Source organism: Onychomys torridus, chromosome 11 (genome assembly GCF_903995425.1).
Source record: "Onychomys torridus chromosome 11, mOncTor1.1, whole genome shotgun sequence".
NCBI classification, from domain to species: domain Eukaryota; kingdom Metazoa; phylum Chordata; class Mammalia; order Rodentia; family Cricetidae; genus Onychomys; species Onychomys torridus.
This window is the reverse complement of record NC_050453.1, coordinates 88,835,598-88,856,420: the sequence shown is the minus strand read 5'-3', so window position 1 is coordinate 88,856,420 and position 20,823 is coordinate 88,835,598. Positions and strand designations below refer to the sequence as shown.

Genomic DNA, 20,823 nt, shown 5'->3' with positions numbered 1-20,823 from the left:
CTAGTGATTAACGATTTATGTAGAGCAAGTGGCAGGGCCTGCTCCCTTCACTTTATTCCTTTGCTTTCCCCCAAAGCCATCCATGGATACAACAACCAGACCCTGTGAGGCCTTTACAGCAGCAGGGAGGCTGGGCTAAAGTGACGTTCATGGTCATATGTAGAGGCGAGCTTGCATGTGTGAAGGGGGAAATACCCGGAGCGGGCTGACCCTGCCACCCAGAAGCTTTTATACAGAAACAGAACAACAAAAAAAAAAATGATAAAAAACCAAACCCCACCTCTCTTCCAATAAGATGTTGAAGTTTTTTGCTTATAGTCATAAAAACTGTTTCCTCCACAGCAGGTTCTAAAGATTCTGCTGTTACTTCATTTTAAGTGTCTTAGGACATAGCCGGGTTTATGCTAAATCAATCTGCTGTCTGAATAAGACTGTAGGTTCCTATTTCTACCACACCAGCAAACTCACTCTTCTGGGGCCTCCCAGAATGGTAGGCATCACTGTCCCTTGAAAAACCCAACATGAGCCTATTTAAAAGCTTAGTCAATGCACACTGCTACAATCTCATGTTGTGACCTGATCCCCGATATAAAGGTATGAGGAGGAGATGAGGTCATGAGGGTGGTAATAACAACCCAAGTGGGCCTGTTCATCCCTGTCCACTGTGCAAGGACACAGCTAGAAGTCACCATCTGTGAAGAAGGCAGTGAGCTCAAATCAGACACCAGATTCCCCTTGATCATGGGCTTCTACCTCCAGAACTGTGCAGAATTTTGTTACAGTAGCCTAGTGTTCCTGACAGATACACTTCCTAATTCCCAATGCAACCAGGCTCTCTTGTTCTTGCCTCTTTTCTAAGTTGTAAAAGTTATCCCTCTCACACAGAGACTGTCTGCTATGGTATCATGGAATGAAAATCAAAGGTATAAAAGTCATTATTACCAAATTGTGGGACACTTCCTCACAGCCACATATGCAGTCTCTAATTCAATCCCCTCACTGCCTCAGCCTCTCACTTCTCAGACCTCTGCTCCTCCAGGGAGGGCATTCCTTCCCAGACCTCCAGAGGCAGCCTCTTAGCCCCAGGGTGTCCTTATTCTCTCCTCCCAGGTAATTCCTTATGCAGTGCTGGCCCCATGGATGCTGCTGTCACCGACCTCACCACTGCACACACCATGAGGTACAGTCTGTGTAGGCGGCACCAGCCACAGAGATAATGACTGTAGTGCCACTTCTTCCTGGTTAAAAAAAAAAAAAAAAGCTAGAACATACAATGCTTTCCTCAAGGCTCTGAACTGCTCTAAGACAGAATGTTGTCTGACTCATCAAGACCCTTGGAAACTCACCGGTTTAGACTTGAATCTTCCACGAAAGTACTGAGGATGTACTGAGGTAGAATATCCACTTAGCAAACCAGAGGCCCTGGGTTCAATTCCCCAGCACCGCCTAAACTGGGATGGTAAAGACACGTGGGCCTGTAATGTAACCTCTCGCCACTCTAGCGGTAAAAGTTGAATTGTTCATTCTCCTCAGCCAGCTTGTGCTACATAAGACAATCAGAACAATGGAAGGGAATTTAAGTCTTCCACTACCTTCAAATAGTATTCTGAGGATGGGGGTTGGGGGAGCACAGCTCAGCACACATGGGAGTCCTCCCACACCTACTTGGGCAATTTCTCTGCTGGGAGCAACTGTGATAGGGCAGAAAGAAAAAGAGAAGCAGAGAGAAATGGACTGGGAACATAGCCCATGTGGCACAGTGTTTACCTACCATGCACGAAGCCCTGGGTGTGATCTCCACATAAGCCAGGGGAGGTGGCCCATGCCACTATACCTACCAACTTAGGAAGTAAAGGCAAGAGGGTCAGAAGTCCAAGATCATCCTCAACTACATACTGTTAGAGGCTAACCTGAGCTATGAGAGACACTGTTTTTTAAAAAAGGAAAAGCAAAAAACTAGGTAACTAACCAAATAAAACAGGTAGAAATAAACAAAGAAGGGCCATCACAGTGGCATGTGAGTGAGTGAGTGAGTGAGTGAGTGAGTGACTGAGTGAGTGAGTGACTGAGTGAGTGAGTGACTGAGTGTGCTGGCTGCACACCCTGACCACCTGGTCCCGTCTCTGAGATTCATGGTGGAAGATGAGAACAGACTCCACAAGTTGTCCTCTGACCTATGTCTCTCTCTCTCTCTCTCTCTCTCTCTCTCTCTCTCTCTCTCTCTCTCTCTCACACACACACACACACACACACACACACACACACTCACACACTTAAAATATATTTTCAACTTTACTCAAAAGAACCTGAATAACATGAAAAGCATAAATAGAGTGGAGAATCAAGTCCACGGTCCCACACTCGCCCAGCATGCCCAGGCTGTGGTTTCAGACTCTGGTACCACAGTACAACACATACATACACATGCATGCATAAGAGAAGCATTCAACTTAAAAAAGGGCAGTAAAGACCCAACAAACAGACAATCTGCTAAACAAGCCTTTTCCACTTGCCAGGTCTGCGCCTGTGGCTGATTCAAAGTCCTTGTTGCATAACACCCGAACACTTGGGACACTGGGCCCTCTGTGTGAGTATGTATGTGTGTGTGTGTGTGTGTGTGTGTGTGTGTGTGTGTGTGTGTGATGCTAGGCAGTATAGTTACACACAGAGCTGGTACAAGTTACAGAAATCCCCATCAGCCCAGTGATGATCCTGGAATCTGTTCATTATACTGATGTGGCTTAGAATCAATGGGAACACAAATGCATATTTACCCGTGAGGTGAATTCTCAAAATCATCACCACAACCATGGTATAAACATTTATCTTTCTTAAAGCATGCTTCAAAGAGAGCATGTCTCTAGGTCTTTAACGTAGAATGGCTGTTCAAACACCAGGGATGGCCACCCATTTGGCATCCTCACTTGCTTCCCACAGCTCCCCTAACCCCAGCCTTGCTAGCTAGCCTACCAGCTTCAGGCTGCTCCACACGCTTTTACTCTGCCAGGCCTCTCCCTGATCCATGCTGACATGTCTTCCCTCTTCAGTTCCTTCAGGTCTAGTCTCCAAAGTCATTGTCGTATGTTTGGGAAGGATTAGGAGGTGTGGCCTTGTTGGAGGAAGTGTGTCACTCACTTGGGGTGGGCTTTGCATTTTCAAAAGCCCATGCCAGGCCCAGTCCACCTTCTGCCTGCAACTAGTGGACCAGCTGTGAGCTCTCAGCTACCTTTCCAGCACCATGCCTGACTGCTGCCATGCACCTTACCAAGAGGTTCATGAACTAACCCTGTGAAACTATAAGCAAGCCCCCAATTAAATGCCTTTTCTATAAGTTGCCATCTCCTCACAGCAATAGAACAGTAACTAAGACAAGGCCTTTTCAGAAATGGCAACATCTCCTAGCATCTCTTGTCCATTTTCTTTGTTAGCCATTAAAAAAACTGAGACATGCATCTGCTAAAACCTATGACCCCATATCCCCCGTCCCGTTCCATCCCATCTCCTTGATGATCAGACCCACGTGTGCTTTGCTCCTACTGCGACCCCAGCATCTGGAGTTCTGCTCCGCACTCAGCACATACTCAGATTAAAAGCTGCCCCTGGGCTCCTCTCCCATCAGCCAACATTCAATAAGTGCTGTGAGGTCCAGGAAGAGCTGCTCTCACCAACTCTATTCTGTCCACGTTCTACAACACTGTTTAAAGTTTCCTAGCTTGTTCAATGCTTTTGCAAGAGGCATCGATGCTCCTAGAATTTTTGTAACCATTAATAATTGCCCCATATGTCTGAGTGACTACATATCCTAAGAGAGAGGCTCTTGGCTTGTATGTCAAACACAGTGAGAGAAGAAACTGAGAGCGGCCTGTATCTCGGTGTCAGCTGCATGCTTAATATGTGTGAAGCTTTTGGTTCAATCCCTAACAGCTCCAGGGAAAAATAAGTCAGTATTCCTTGGCTACCAATCATCCTCCCTAACGTCTCTAAAAGAAGAGCAAGCCATTTCCTTGCTAAAATGAACAGACTTTGACCAGAAACAGTTACCAAAGCATCCAGATTAGCAGCAGAGGAAGCCCCTTCCAACATCAGGGTTGAGGGGGCAGAACGAGCACTCCAGCAGCTTCAGTGGAATAGTAGGTATGAGAGAATGCCTCTTTCCAGGCTACTGATGAGATGGGGAATGGGCTGTGGAAGAGAAAGGGTGTCCTCTGACTTCTCAATTCTCATCCTTTACCCTCCTGCAGGAGACCAAAACCAACCTGAACTCAGAACCTTTCTCCCACCTCATTTCACAGGGCGGAGACGGCCAGAGCACCAGGGTGACAGCACTGGGTGCAGGCTGAGATGCTATCTACAGCAGCTTCTGCTGTGTACACGAGGAAATGTTCTGGACCTCCACAGCTGCCGTAATGCAAGGATGCTTAATTTCCTTGTGTAATGTACCTGCATCCATATTATTTGGTCTGAAAATAGGTAGGAGGCATCCTTGCTTCTACAAGTTCTCTAACCATTAATGTTTGGTACACAGATTATTCCTGATATTTCAAATTATTTCTAGAGTGCTTACAGAGCCCAATATCATGAAAATGCTGGGTAAATAATTTGTGAAACCAATTTTTTCTTTTGATGGGAGGATGGTTGGATCTGTAGACAAGGAACCTGCAGATGCATAGATTCTATTGAAAGTCTTGTAAAAGTTGATTTCTGGTTCCAACTCCATTAAAAACACGAAATAAGGCTGAGTTCTATACTGCATGGCCTGTTTCCTTTTTAGAAAATCTTCATTTTGTTTCCTTAAGGAATTCTTCTGGGCCCATTATTATACTTTATAAAAAGTTTAAGCAGCTGCTGGGACCCCTTCCTTGCTGCAGACACATAAGGAGGTCTGAGCCAGTGAGTTGAAGTAGTCTAAGGTAGCTACCAGAATCACATCTAAGCCTGTGCAGTTGTTTTTTGTTTGTTTGTTTGTTTTTGTTTTTGTTTTTTGTTTTGTCAGAGCTGAGGATCGAACCCAGGGCCTTGTGCTTGCTTGCTAGGCAAGCGCTCTACCACTGAGCTAAATCCCCAACCCCGCAGGTTTTTTTTTTTAATACGTATGTCCAGTCAAACTGGACATTGCTTTGTTGTAGTTTCTCACTCTCATCCCTCAGACAGATGGATCACCCTCATCAACAGAGTTTTAGGAGGCACTTTGCCCCTTGACGAAGCCTTAGCAAGTTCTGTGGGATGTAGGAGCACTCTCCACATTTCTCAAAGCTCAGAATCTGTATTGCTTGGATACTAAATCTGATGCTTCTCTTGGAGGAACATCAGCCATCCACTCCCTGACTCTAAAAGAGGCCCTTTCCTTCTGCCTCCCAACTGTGGGCTTTACCCCAGTCAGTAACACCATAGTGATGAAAGCCTACAGGTCAGAGCCATCGAGCCTCAAATGGCAGCCTTCCTCTGACAAGACATTGACTTGGTCAAGTGACCTGCCTCACTGTGCCTGCATGCCTCCTTCCTGAAAGCACTCAGCATCACCTCACACCACTCCTGGGTGGTGAGGTGAGGAAACCCGAGCAAAGCCCACGCACAGCATATCGCCTGGCACACAACAGCCACTTCTCAGGGTGCTGTCACTATTCCAGTCCCATCATTTTTCTTTAATAGTTTTAAGTGAAACTGGAGAAGGAACCAAAGTTCTCTGAGCACTTTCAACAATTACTCCACATCCTTAAAATAATTCTCCTGTAGGTTTCCAGTTAAAAATATCTCAAACAGCTGTTATAATCCCACCAAATTGGTGGCCAGCTCTAATTGCCAATAAAACTCAAGCTACTGAAAGGCAGAACAGAGCTTCATATAGCTGTTTGGAGTATACATAATTTGTACTGAGGGAATATCGGGAAAAAGAGGATTTCACTTCGCACCATTTCTATGAAGAACATAAATATTCACATCAGGACTGGCAAATAGTACCTAGAAACAGGGATGTTAACAATGCAGCATGCAGTTTTACAACTGGCCCAAGCTACTCCTTCCAGCTCATGCTGAGGAAGGTTCACCCGGGCGGCCCCCAGAACTCATACCCAAGTGTGTCCCGGCCAATCCTCTGAGCTGTGCAGTCCAGAGGGAGTGGGACAGAAGCAGGGACAGGACACAATGCCTTGCCTAATCCTAATGACAGCATGGGTGGGCCATCTTATCTGCCTGTTTTATAGATAAATAAACCATCAGAGCCCCTCAGACAGTAAGGGTCAGAGTCAGCTTGAAACTGAGACACTGTACCAGATAGTCTGAAAACACAGATCCACTTAGTGTGGCCAATATAAAATCAAGCCTAGAAGTTTCTATTTAAACCCAAATAGTTAAATGACCAATAAGAAGTCATGTGACACTAGAACAGGTGTCCCTATCTGTTCCCCATCCGAGTCTTACACAGCCAGAATCCCCATCTGTTCTTGTGCCTGAAGATAATGAGCTGGTTCTCTAGGCCATCATCTTTCCAGCCATGACCCAGAAATCCCACTGAAAATCTAATAGTAGCATCTGCCTGACATCTTATGATTTATACCAAAAAAAAAAAAAAAAAAAAAAAAAAAAAAGTTTCATCTACAACAGCTTCCCTGGGACACCTGCAGAAAGCAGATGGCAAAGGTCAGGGCTAGGTGTTGGGCAGACCAGAGCTGGCCTCAGCAGCTTATCACATCACAGCCCAGAACACCCAAGGAACCAAGAGGCTGTGAGGACAATCGGCTGGAAACAGTGCTTCCACAGGAAGAAACTCCACAAGTATGTGTTTCTCCTCCAAACTGGAAACATAAGGACATACATAAAAACAATACTCCCCAATTCTCAAGAGACGTTTGAGAATCTAAGAAGAAAGCCCCCTCCGTCTCCCTATTCTCTGGCACATCTGAGCAATGAACGTGTCGGCAGACACTAAAGTGATTGCCCCATGCTCAGGAGTGCTGCGGGACTAACACTTCTGCCCAGCTGGCTGCAATGGCACCATAGCTCCTACACTGATCCCTGGGAGATGAGTCAGTGTCCTCCTTGACCATGGTGATGATCAGTCTCCTGGGGAACCCATCTACGACCTCCCTCAGCAGATTGTCTGCAGTGGGTCCGTCTTATTAGAGCCACCACTGCCATCCAGTCTCTGCTGCTGCTTCCTCTACTTTCATTATCTAGGCTGCAGTATGGATGTCAGCGCTGTGTGTGTGTGTGTGTGTGTGTGTGTGTGTGTGTGTGTGTGTGTACAGTGTGTGGGTGTGGGTGTGTGTGTGTGTACAGTGTGGGTGTGTGGGTGTGTACAGTGTGTGGGTGTGTGGGTGTGGGTGTGTGGGTGTGTGTGGGTGTGTACAGTGTGTGTGGGTGTGTGGGTGTGTGTAGGTGTGTGTGGGTGTGTGGGTGTGTGTGGGTGTGTGGGTGTGTGTGGGTGTGTACAGTGTGGGTGTGTGTGGGTGTGTGTGGGTGTACAAGCCAGAGGACAACCTGGGCTGTCATTCCTCAGGCGCCATACCACTTGTTTTTTGAAACAGGATGTCTTGTTGACCTGGAACTTGCCAATTAAACTAGGCTGGCTAGTCAATGAACCCCAGGTATGTCCCTGTCTCCACCCAGGGCAGGGATTACAAGTACACACAACAACCATGACTCCTTTTTACTGAGGTGCTGGGGATGGAACTCAAGTCCTCATCCTTGCAAAACATGTACTTTGTGGATTGAGGTATCTCCTCAGACTATGGGGACTTTAAAAGTGTACCAGGTGACTCTATCAAACATCCAAAATTGAGACCCACAGCTATAGAAAGTAAGACCCACACCTCCCTGCTCCTTCCACAAGTGTTAAGAAACAAATCATTTCACAACTAAAACTTATTCAGTTAAAAATTCAGAGACACAATCTGCTCGCTGGGTGACTTAATAGCCCTTGATACTGGTCCCCTCGTCTTCCTGACATCCCACCCCCCAACTTGCAACTCTGGGTAAATACAAAGTATCACTGTTAAAAGTAATACTATGTAGACAGCATTCTGTAGTCTATAAACTTAGAAGATAAAATGTCCCAATTAACATGATAAGAACTGTGGAATACATTCTTGCTGCTGCTGTGACAAATTTCAGCAAACTTCAAGGCTTTAAACATTGCTAATTTATTACCTTATTAGTCTGGAGACCACATACCTGCATTCTACCCCACAAGCCATGACAGAGATGATTGGTTCAAGGCTCAGGACGATTTGTCCCTTGTCCTTTTTTTAGCCTCCAATGGCTTCTGCATCCGAGGCTCAAAGGCCCTTCCTAACCACTCTCAACCCTTGCCTCTATCAATGAATTCTAACTATCCCTCTTAGGAAGACTCTTGTGACTATATTGGGCCCACTCAGATACCTGAGACAAACTCCCATCTTAAGCACTTTTATGAGGTCTGTTTGCCATGTAAGCTTTTTGGATGAAGGTAAGAGCATCTTTGGGGCTGCTGTGCAGTCTACTAAAAGCAGGCTCTGTTACTGCTCACACAGAACCTCCTCTCTTGCTCAAAGCCCATGCTGGTTAGTTTGACACATTACAAACTCACCTGGGAAGGGAGTCTCAATGAGGGATTTCCTAGATCAGGTTAGCCTGTGGGCATGCCTGTGAGGGATTTTTCTTCATTGTTTTAATTAAGGCAGGAAGACCCACCCGGAACTGAGTGGCACTGCCTCCCAGGCTTCCGTCCTGAAATGTGAAACAGTGGAGAAGAGAGCTGAGCGGGAAGTTTGCACATTCTCACTCTGCTCTGCTCTTGACTGTGGCTATAGCTAAGTGCTTCAAGTTCCTGCCTTAACTTTTCCTAAAGTGGTGGGCTGGAACCTAGACCTGTAAGCCAAGTAAACTCTCCCTGGTAGCTGCTCTTGTCCAGATGTTTTATCCCAGCAACAGAAGAGGAAGCTAGGGTGACACCCACCTTTCAGGTGAGGACACTCAAGCTCAAAGCTACATGACATACACCCAGGTCCCACATCCAGAACAGGGACAAACCTGAGCCTGATCTCATAACTGCAGAGATATACTTGATCACGGCCACCCTACAGTAAGGTGATGCTTGGGATATTTTCTTTCCCAAGCATTTACCATCCTGTTAACAAGAAGGGGTTTCACTCTGACTCAATTATCTCCTCTGCCATTGCATCCCCAAAGGAAACTAGCTATTCTCTGCACCCCCTTCCTCAGCCAGACCCAACAGAACCAGGAAGCCCCACTGGACCAGAGAGCTACATAACAATATAGATTACATCACAGCCATTTGAACTTGGTCATTTGGAGAAAGTCCATGGGGAAAATGGGAAGTTCTCGATTTGAGAGAGACACACATTCACAGCAAAAAGTCTCAAGGAAAAAATTATGACAGGTCACATCCATTTCCTCTGTGTTGAATGCAATCACATCAAAGTCATAGGAAATCGTGCTTCTAGTGACTTCCCACGGCTTCTTTCTCTCTTCCCTATAACTATAAAGAGGGCTAGGGGTGGCACCCGATACTCCCAGCTAGCCATTTTCTGGGGTAGAGGCTTATTTGAGCCTGGGCCATCAGAAAGTTGTAAGAGTTACTGCTAATTTGGAATTTCTCTACCTCCCCCATTTCTCTCTTTCTTCCTCCACCCGTTCCCTCTCTCCCCTTCACTAACGCATCAGAATCCGGTGCTGAATCATAGTCACTTTAACAATGGAAGAGAGTAAACAGAGCCAAGCAAATCTCACTGCCAAGCCTTTGTCTGTGTTCAATCTGATGTGAAAATAGTGGGGATCAATGTTGTATGGGAATGCAACTGGCAGCAGAGCAGCAAGCTACATGACCTCCCCGACTGCAGAGAACTCATTGGCGCTGTCTGCAAAACAGCATCACAGAGGACTCGGGAAGGTCCCGTGGAAGAATTCAAGTGAGGAGATGAGTTAAAGGAGCTAATGGTGGGGGCAAAGTGAGCAACTGCTAAAAAGAACTGCAGAGCTCCTGGGCCTGGAGTACCCAAGCTCCTGAACTGCCATCCTACAGGATTATAGTATGAAGGGGAAATGACTCTTAAGTACAGCAAGAGTCCCCTCATCCCCCAAAGGGACCTGAGAGAGGCAGCTGTGGTCATTAGCTCAGAAAAGCAAGCTACTGTATTTTGTAGAATTTTTCCATAAAAAGGGTATGTTAATTTGTTTCTCTGTTGCCATCATAAAATACTGACTTGAGGAGAAAGGTGTTTACTCCAGCTTACATCTCCAAATCACAGTCTCTCATGAAGGCAGACAGGCCAGTGCTCTGGGCATGGGAACTGAAGCAGAAGTCGAGGGGGACACTATTTACTGACTTGTTTCCCATGGCTTGCTCAGCTTGATTTCTTATACCACCCAGGACCACCAGCCCAGGGGTGGCATTGCGCCAGTGGCCTGGGACCTCCCACATCAATACTCAATTAAGAAAATCCTCCCTAGACATGCCCACAGGTCAGTCTAACGGAAGCAAGTCCTCTCCCCAGGTGCCTCTTGTATAAAACTGACAAAATCCAGCACAAGACATGGCACCAGGACTTCTGATTTATCAGGATTTACCTATTAAAATGTAACAATATCATTAGTTTGGCAATATCACAGCATCAAAACTGAAGTGATGGTCAGGATGTTGTGACACACTTGTAATCCCAGCATGTGGGAGGCAGAGGCAGGTGGATCTCTCAAGAGTTTCAGGCCAGTCAACTAGCCAGGACTACAAGGACTGACTTTATCTCTGAAAGGAGAGACAAAGCAAGGGAGGGAGGGAGGGAGGGAGGGAAGCCTTAGCAACCACTACACGGGTTAAACTGGAAACAAAGCTCTCCCTTTTCCTCATGCTTTAATAACACCAGTGAGTATTTCCCTACTTTCAGATACCAAAATGTCCCTGGGTTCTAACCCTAGCTCTGCCACCAACTTGGTATGCCACTCCAGACAAGTCATGAAACCTCACTGGGCAATAGGGTTTGCATCCCTAAAGTTTGAGACATGACCACCTTCTCAGGGCTTCCCCAAGAGCTGATTCTAAAAGCTTCCAAAAGACTCACTAACAAAATTCACTGGCTGCTTTCTGAAATTTGCTTCTGAGATGGTGAGCAAAAATGTTGAAAGCAGGGCCAGTGATCAAGACACTTGAAAACTAGATGCTGAAGAAAATACCCAAGTTGGGAAAACACACTTGCCAAAACATCAAGGGCTTGGGCCTGGGAAAGTAGAAATACTGGGGGCCCAAGACCTTGTGGGCTTGTCTGCAGGAGAGTTTTTATCATGCATGTCACCTCCAGCACCCAGAGCCAAGGATAGGCCAAGAAGGAACAGATGAGGTGGGGCACAGGCTCGGGATTTGAATCCCAGACAGGCATGGCTGAGACCCTTGAGCCCATGAACATGTCTGGCTGAGACAACTAGCTCACTGGTCTGCAGACAGGGCTCTCAGTGTCAGGTATTGAATGCTTGGTGCTATGCCATTTGGGGAAGCAGTGGAAGCCCTAGGAGGTGGGGTATGGCTGGATGAAGTCAGTTCATGAGTTCTACACCTTGTGCTGGACCCTTCCTGTACTCTGTGTTCACTCTTCTCCACAAGGCAAAGTTGTTCTTCACCACAGGCTCCCACCACCATGAGGTTCTGCCCAACCACACAGGACATACAACCATGGACCAAACCCCCTGAAGCCAGGAGCTAAAAACTCTTTCCACCTTTAGGCTGTTTCCAACAGGTATTTGGTTACAGCGACAAGAAGGCTAACACAGATAGCCACACTTACACTTGGAAACAGGGGTATTTAGCCTTGGTTCATGTCCCTTTGTTGTGCTTTTGGGTTTCCTGCCCTTACACACAGTGCAGAGCCACCTTGGTACCCTTGAGGACCTGGAGAATTAGCCAAAGAAAACTCAAAATAAATTCAGGGAGCTGCCAAATCCTCCAGGGACTTAGACCCCTGACTGGCTGGTGCCAGTGACAAATGTGCCTTCTTAAGTGGAAGAACCCAGGGGGAGTGACAGGAAAATTGAGGACTTGCCATAAAAGCCATCTTCAAACAGCCATAATTATCATAATAGCATCACCTAAGCATTATTTACCAACACCTTCATGCCTGGTCCTTCCTCTCCTAATTGTCCTCTTCCGGAAGCGGAGTGACAACATTTTCAATTAATTAAGTGGTAAAGCAAGGGGAATCTGGCATTTCCAATCAGAGCCCTGGGTGAATGTGAACAGACACCGCAGCAAAGGGAGAGAACCTGACCCTCTAAACCATGTGCAAACAGTACTACAGATCGGCCCTATCACACCCCAGCTTCCAAACCCTGCTGTGATTACCCCCGACATTATAACAAAGCATAGAAACTGTTTTATTTTCAGCTTTTAAAACTAAGACCTCAAGACAGACATGGTGGCTTTCACCTTTAATACTAGCATTGGTGGTCATCCTCGGCTACAGGGCAAATTCGAGGCCATCCTGAGGCATATGGGACTTTGTCTCTAAAACTACAGTTACGGTGGCTTTAAAAACTTTCATTGTTGCACAAACTGGAATCACATCACCTGGGAAGGGTCTTAATGAGGTATTATCTGTATGGAATTGGCCTGTAGACATGTCGGTGGGGAACTGTCCAAAGTTAATATTGTAGGAGGACACAGCCCACTAGGGAAGGGGCTGACTGTGGAAGTGGGGACTCAAGCTGAGCATGAGCGAGTGCACACACACTTCTATGCGCCACAGCCACCACTGCCATCATCACTGCCATCATCGCTGACGCTACCGCCCTCCGTGCCTTCCTTGCTGTGATGGTCTATGACCTGGGATTGTGAGCTAAAATAAACTACCCTGTAAGCTTTTGTACTCAGGGTGTTTTGTCACAGTAACAGAAAGGGAAGCAGAACAAAGACTTACAGGCATGAGATGACATCCAGGGTCACCTTATCTAATTGGGGTTGTTAATGCTTTCTCCTCAAGAATGTGACCCATTGGATCCACATGATGTTATTTTCATGGTGAAACTAAAATAACTTTTATATTAAAAGCTGTCACATTTTTCTACGCCCTTGGGGACTCTGAACACTGTGGTTTGAATCCTGGAAAACAAAGCAAATTTTCACACATACAAAAAAAATAGGCATTTTCAATGTAAGTAGTAATAGGATAGAAAATGTTCCCATAGCCCACTGTTGCTGCAGGGCTTCCTCTGACCTTCTGGTGTCACCTTGAAATGGCCAGCCCTTCTACTAACGGTCTTGTTAGGGTCACCAAGGGCACAAAAGTAGCAAAGAAATCTCATACCACAGTTCCATAGCCCCCACGGTTTGGCCAGCCATTCGAAGCAGGAGTTTGGCTCTGCTCACACTGTTTCAGGTACCAGCCTGTTGAAGACCCTTCTTCATCAACAGTTACTTAAAGTGGTTGTCTTGGAAGCATCTAAACATCGACCTAAAAAGTGTTTCCTAAGACGTGCATCTGCCCTGTGATGTTGAATCAGTGGACATTAAAACAACAGCAGCAGACACCACACCCCATGCTGAGGGAGTTGGCAAGTCAGCTTGACGTGGTTGTATCATTGCTAAGTCTCTTAAAATGAACAAAGCCAGTTAACCCTCTCGGGGGACTAGAAAGACTCAAGCTGGTCCAGCCTGAAACATAATCAGAATCTGCTATTCACGCCTCAGTTGCCACTTCCAAAAGCAGCCCCCACATGAGCAGAGGTAGCTGTGTGGTTCTGGGACACTCTCTGAGATTCCAGTTGGGCCCACCCACATACAGACTAGCTGTGACCTCTTGTCCACACTTCCTGGACACAGGAAGCCTTTGTTGGCACCTTAGCTGTCTATATCTGAAGCTGACTAGAGTTCTGTCAGTCCCTCTGCCCCTAAACCATTCAGACCTGTATGCTTTGTATCCATGCACACTAAGATGTGGATTCTGTCCTGATATCTAGCCTCCTTTAGAACTATTCTCCCATCTCACCTCCCTAGACCTCTCATAGCAATTCATGACTCTGAAGCTTGCTCAGTCTCCCATCTCCTGCAGGCTAATTTCTCATTGGGCAAACCTTCAGGACTCCTTCCTAAGTCTAACTGGTCCAGGAGTCAAGACCTCAGTGGGACCTCTGCACTGAAGACTTGTTCTTAATTAGTCCCTCAGTCCCAGCCTACGTCTCTCAATCCCCTGCAGATGAAGTTAAAGTGGTTGTCCTCATGATCACCTCTACTGTTTCCATGAAAGCTGCCAGAGGCCACATACAGCACCCTATTAAGTGCCTTGCAAACATCATGACTCAGCAAAATTTCCCTATTTTCACAGAGATGAGAGAACTGGGGCCCACTTTAATAAGAAAGACTAGATCAAACGCTGGGGTCTCCTGGCTTGTCCCTGGAGTATGAATCACACCTAGGGAAACTCCAGGTTTCTTCTGCCCTAGGTGAAGTCAATTGAAGAGCAGAAAAGGCATTTTCTAACCCACAGGGGCCCTCTGAAGAGTCTCACAGCACAATTCCATATTACAGACAAGTGTGGGCAGCTCCCTCAGGTACCTAGCAGTCACAGGCAATGTTTAGTAGCAGAAATGTGCTCGCTCTACCTTGCAGAATGGGACAGAGGATGCATCTGCTCAAATTCCCATCTCAGTGGTTCTGATAGAACCAATTGTTTCGAATAAAACAGGAAGGGCTCCAGTACTCCCCACCGGTCCCAGCTGAGCTTCTGGGCTGCAAGCTCAGCTGGCTTAAATGAAATCAGCGATGCCGCATAAGAGGAGAGTTGAACAAGTGCAAACTCAAGTTGCCTCAAAGTGCTTCAGGATTTTAACACATCCCATTCCCAGGACACCATGACAGCATCATTAAAAACAGCTAACGGCTCAGCTCAGAGTTCTGGGGAGAGCTGCATGCCATCCAAGTGGCCATATGCTATCTTGAGATGAACTGAAGTGTGGATGGATCTCAATCTATGGGAGGAGGTTGTGTCCCTCAAAGGATACACTGGAATCCTACAGTCCCTGGTAACTCAGAATGTGGGCTCATTTGGAAGTGGGGTTGCTAAAGGTATAATTAAGATGAAGTCATGGGAAGTAGGATTGGCCCTTCATCCAGCTTGAGGGGTGTTCTTGTCAATAGAAAGGTCATAACCAAGAGATGGTCACAAGATAGAGACAGCCGGTAGTGGAATATCTCTAGCCTGGGGAACATCAAAGAATTGCTAACCATGTGGGAAGCTACAAAGCCAAAGAAGGATTCTTCTCTGTGGGCTTGGGCAGGGCATGGCCTTGGACGTCCACCTTCTAATACACAAGAGCTTATTTTCGCTCATTTATGCTATGTGGTTTATAGATGCCTAGGACATTAATGTAACTGAAGAATCACACAAACACATCAATTTGGAAACAGCAACAAATAGCAAAGAAAGAAGTTGACAGGGGCCACTGGTGATGTCCAGGGACAGAGTGGGACTGCAAGGAAAAAGCTGGAAAGGGCAGGCATAAGAAAGGGCTTAATCAGAGAAGCTTCCCTTTCAAGTGAATGTCAGTGACTGCAGGGATGCATAGCTGCTCAAGGTGTCAAGACCAAGAGGCAGTTGAGTGCTCAGCCCCAAACAGCACGTTTATACCAGGAAGGCTCAGGAGGCATGGTGGAGAGGGGCAGAAAGAATGTAAGAACCATAAGAAAAAGAAAAAGCAATGCCCACACAGCTGTGTCCCTGAAATAGGCCTACAACACATTGGGCCTATCAATAGCCAACCATGGATTAAGGAGGAGCCCACTGGCCCTCACTCTCTCTGTTGAACTGCTGGCAACTGACAGAGCTTGTGGGAGGAGCAGTCCTTGTCTTCAATTGTGCATCCTTGAGAACACCTCAAGTGCCAGTCACACCTATTCTCCAGCTTCCTGGACACTGATAGGGTAACGATGGTTCAATTCAACTGTGACATTAACTACCTGACATTTCTACATACCATGTAGGTCAGAAGCAGAGTCAGACCACAGGCTGTCCACTGCAGATGTTGGTTAAAGGTTACAGGCCTCCCACACATCTGACTTGAGGTTTCTATAACTCTCTTCTCAATTTCAGTAATTTTCTAGACAATGGCTCACACAGCTCGAGAAACTTTCATTACTACTGTACTATTATAAAGGATCAATTCAGACTAGTCATAGAGAAGACATACAGGGCGAGGCATGCAGGTAAGGGGCACACAGCACCTTAGTCTCCCTGGGCATCACCCTCACAACACTTGCAACACATCCACCAACTAGAAACTCTTTAGTCAGGCCAATTGTGATGTCTGTGGAGGTTCCTTTATATAGGGTGGTTGAATAACAGTCGGCCAGCGAGTCCAGAGTGAAGCCGAGACTCCCTAAGTTTAGACAGCATGGTGGTTCCTTTGATGATCCCTCCATTCTAAGGCACCTGAGAGTCTACTGCAGGTACCCTCACAGGCCAAAGCTCAGGTGTAGTGGAGATGAGTAACAAAGGGCTCTTTCTCACCCTACAATATAAGATGTTCCAAGAGTTTCAGAAGCTGAGTGTTAGGAGCCAACACAATGGCCAAGCTTCTCACCAGGGTCCTCTTAGAGACAGGGAAGATGGCTTCCTCAGCAAACTGATTCCTGTATCAACAAGCACGTGTTCAGTGTTTGGTCCCCCAAACCCATATAATCCCAGCATTAGGGAGGTGAAGAGAAGCCAGATCTCTGAGTCTCACCGCCAGCTGGTTTAACCTACTTGGTGAGTCCCAGGCAGGTGAAAAACACTATCTCAAAAAACAAGGTTTGTGGCACGTGAGGAATAACCCCTGAGTTGACCCCTGGTCTTACACACACACACACACACACACACACACACACACACACACACACACATGCAATATGAACACACACATACATACTTTCTCTCTCTCTCATTACCATAAATTGTCATGAAATCACAAAGATTGAGGAATTCTGTGACAGGTCCTGGGAATGGACACCAGATATTCATGTCTTGTCACAATATCATCCCTCAAACCTATAGCTGAGTTCCCAGCACACATACCCCATGGAGACCCCTAATCATAATGGGAAATCAAGGCCATTCTCCACATTGTGTTAGCTTAAAAATATTAAACACCACTGAAAAAAATGTAAGGTTTCTTTTTCAGATTTAAATGTCTACTTATTTCAAAATGAATTAGTCGTGCTCTGGGCTTTGTAATGTTTAATTCATTAATGATAACTCCAGCTCAAGAATTGGAAAGGAAATGGCTTCTAGGATAAAATTAAATGAGAAATTCTAAGCAATGATTCACCGCTGTTCTATCTAAATTACTAATCCATGTGACAAACCTGGTTGGCAAAAGAAAAAGAAAAATAGGGCTTCCCCCACCACCACAAACACCATTGCCTCTATATACTTCGTTGAATTGCTTTGCAAACAGCCTAGGTTCCCCATAATCCCCTGCCAACAGCTTCCATTCCCTTGTGGAATTTAGTACTTACTTTCTATTGCCAGAAAGACATTCATCCTGGGCTAACTCACTTGTTCTTCAAAAAAGAGCTTTTCTAAACATGAGAGTTTAGACATACAGCCTAATGGAGTTTTAAGACCAAGGCGAAATTGCCATGTTATCTGTCACAATCTCCAAAGAAACCTACATAAAGCCTTCCTAAAACTCTAGGAAAATTGCAATTTCCTAGTAATTGGCAGGGAAGACTGACCAACTGGGATTCAATTACATATTTGATCAATGGGCACCATTATAATCATGTTTCCAAAAACCTGAAGATACTTTAGGAATGTCACCAAGCCTCCTAATACTTCCCAGTTCTGCTCTTATGCCATCACCAAGGTTCACAGCCTAGGCAAGCATAGAAGAGACGCAGCAGAGTAACCACAGACCCCTCCTCCCCAGATCTCAGGGACCCACCACCCTAGAAACTCTACCCAGATCCCCGTAAAAGCCATGCACACCAGGTCCTGACTGCAGGTCCTTCCCAACCCCAGCCAGCCTGTCTACTGCTCAGGGCAGAGTCAGACAGCCCCCAGGGAGCGTTACTTCATCCCCAGTGCTTTACATACCAGGCTCCTTTCAGAGCCAAAACACTTGCCTGGGGCACAGAGCAAGCAATGCAGAGCCAGGATTCATGCCCACACTTCTGCCCACTTCCCTGTGCCCTAAACCTTCTAATGATGACATGCCATGGTGTGTTACTGGCTCCCATCACCAACTGGGGGAGGCCCACGGGCCTTCTCTCTCCCTCTCCCTGCTCCAACTTTCCCAAATGCTACCCCATGCTGTCCCTTGGGCTGTACAGCAGACCCTCAAGGACCCCCTACTGTGCTCCTACAATGCCCCCTTTCATCCTTTGATCCACTGTTCACTACTTCCTGCTGACATTAAGTGGCACGGAGTATGACCTTCCCCAAGGCAGAGTGGCTCTGACTTTTCTACCATCTGCCCTCTGTCCCACCTGCTGCTTTGTAGCGCCTGGCTGAGATAGTCCATCCCTTAGCACTAAGAATGCACCTTGGCAAATCAAGGATACTTGAAGCAAGAGCAAAACCACAATGCACATTTAGCAGCATTTCTTAAAATGACTCCTTGTGAATAGCTGTGGGAGATGAAAAGGAGCTTATGAATCTTTCAGAGGGCTCTGTCAAAGCCCCAAACACTCCAGCCATGTGAGAGATGGCTAGACATCCAAGAATGCTGAGTTGGGCAAGCAAGCTTGTTCAGACTTATTTATTTATTTAGTGCATTTAACATCATCGTCATCATGTATGTGTGGAGGCCAGAGGACAACTCTGTGAAACTGATCCATTCTGCCACCTTTACATGGGCTCCCAAGATTGCACTCAAGCGCTTTGGGGCAAGCCTTAGCTCTAGGCCACCTGTCACCCCGTTTGGTATTTGAAACGGGCAATTTTCAGTATGGAAATCAGGAGTCCCAAGGCATAATAGTAAACAGGTGACAAATTCATCTTCAACTGGGTTTTATTGTTGCTCCCTGAGGTAAAGAGAAGGGAAGAGGGAGCAAAGGTCCATTCAAAAAAATTTAAGAGGCTGGAGAGGGGTCTTAACTTTTATGGGCAACTGATGCTCTTGTAGAGGGCCCAGCTCAGTTCCTGGCACCCACGTTAGACAGCTCACAGGGCTGTAATTCCAGCTCCAGAGGATGATGATCCTTTCTTCTAGCCTCCATGGATACCCACACACATCCATTCACATACACACTTATACACTCACATACATAAATACACATGCATACACTCACACAGATGTGTACAAATATAGATAAAAAATAAACCTAAAATTTCAAGGAATTCAGAATATTTTTCACTTAAGGTGATTTTTCACCCTTTAGGGAGGGTGCATGTCCACTCTCCATGCAACTGTCAGTCACGGGGGAACCATGTCTAAAGCAGACTGGACTCCATGGTGCCTATACTGCCAATTGGAGACATGATTCTGCCTTGAACTTGGCACCAAACAAGTCCATATAGCCTCAACAATGCAAGAGGAGAGGCAGCTATGGCAATGAGGCTCAGAATCATCATCAAAATGTAAAATGTTGCTTCTAGATCCCCCAAACCACCACATATATCCTGTGCATGCTAATTTTGGGGGACTCCACTGAAGTATAAATACACATTTAAAATTATCACTCAACTCCACTATGATATCAATTTAATATTATGCTAATATGTAGTGATATATTGTGTACCCTAATAAAATTTGCTTGAAAATCAGAGAACAGAACAAGCCACTAGATTAAACATACATGTCAGAGAGTGGTGGCACACACATTTAATCCTAGCATTCGAGAGGCAGAGATCTGTCGGGTCTCTGTAAGTTCAAAGCCACCTTGGAGTATATGAGACTGACTCAGTCTAGGAGAAAAACAGAGCCAGGCAGTGGTGGCACACACCTTTAATCCAAGCTCTTGAGATCTCATGCCTTTGCTTGGGAAGTCACATGCCTTTAACCCCAGCACTAAAAAAGAATGATATGGTAGATGGAGAAAGGAATATAAGGTGTGAGGAGACAGGAACTAAAGTCTTTTGCCTGAGGAAAGCTGTTCAGACTGAGGAGTTCTAGAGCTAAGAGGCAGCTTGTCTCTCTGATCTTCAGGCAAATTTTATTAGGGTACACAACATATCACCAGAATAATATGCTAGCTAAAAAACCAATTTTGCTCACTATTGTAGGACTTATCAGGCCTAACACACTTGGACACTCAATACATCTCCTTGCTTGACCAGACTCTGTCACTGGGAGGAACTAATTGTGGAATTATGTTCCTGACATCCCTAGGAGTCAAGAAAACTGCTTTACAGTAATGTATAAACTAATCTGCATTATTCTACTTTATGCTTACACCTTCAGTAGGTGTGGAAGCTTAGCCCCCAAGAACTCTCAACTGCATACACACATTCATGCATCTATGCACCATAGATGCACACATGCCCATTCACATCAGAAAGCATCACCTTCAGGAGCTCAGACAAGCCCTTAAACACCAACCGCCTCCTCTTGCACACGTCCATGAGCTTGGCACAATGGCATGAAAATAAGGTGAGAGTTCACATGTTAACAATCTCTGCTCAGAATGCCGTAGAGAACAGGGCAATTATAGTGGAATAAAAGTGCTTGTATTTCATTTTTTGTTTTAATTTTATTTACATTTGTGTGTGTGTGTGTGTGTGTGTGTGTGTGTGTGTGTGTGTGTGTGTATACGCACGCCTGCTCGTCTGCCTGTTTACCACATGTGCTCAGTACCTTCAGAAGCCAGAGAGGGTGTTGGACCTCCTGGAACTGGAGTTACAAGGAGTTGTTAGTTGTCATGTGAGA

At 46.0% G+C, this 20,823-nt stretch overlaps 1 protein-coding gene across 6 annotated transcripts in view; it reads right to left on the bottom strand.

Annotated features, from left to right (window-relative positions):
• Rnf152 (ring finger protein 152) overlaps positions 1-20,823 on the bottom strand; it is a 68,279-nt gene that overhangs the window by 24,591 nt on the left and 22,865 nt on the right. The gene's annotated exons all lie outside the window — the stretch shown is intronic.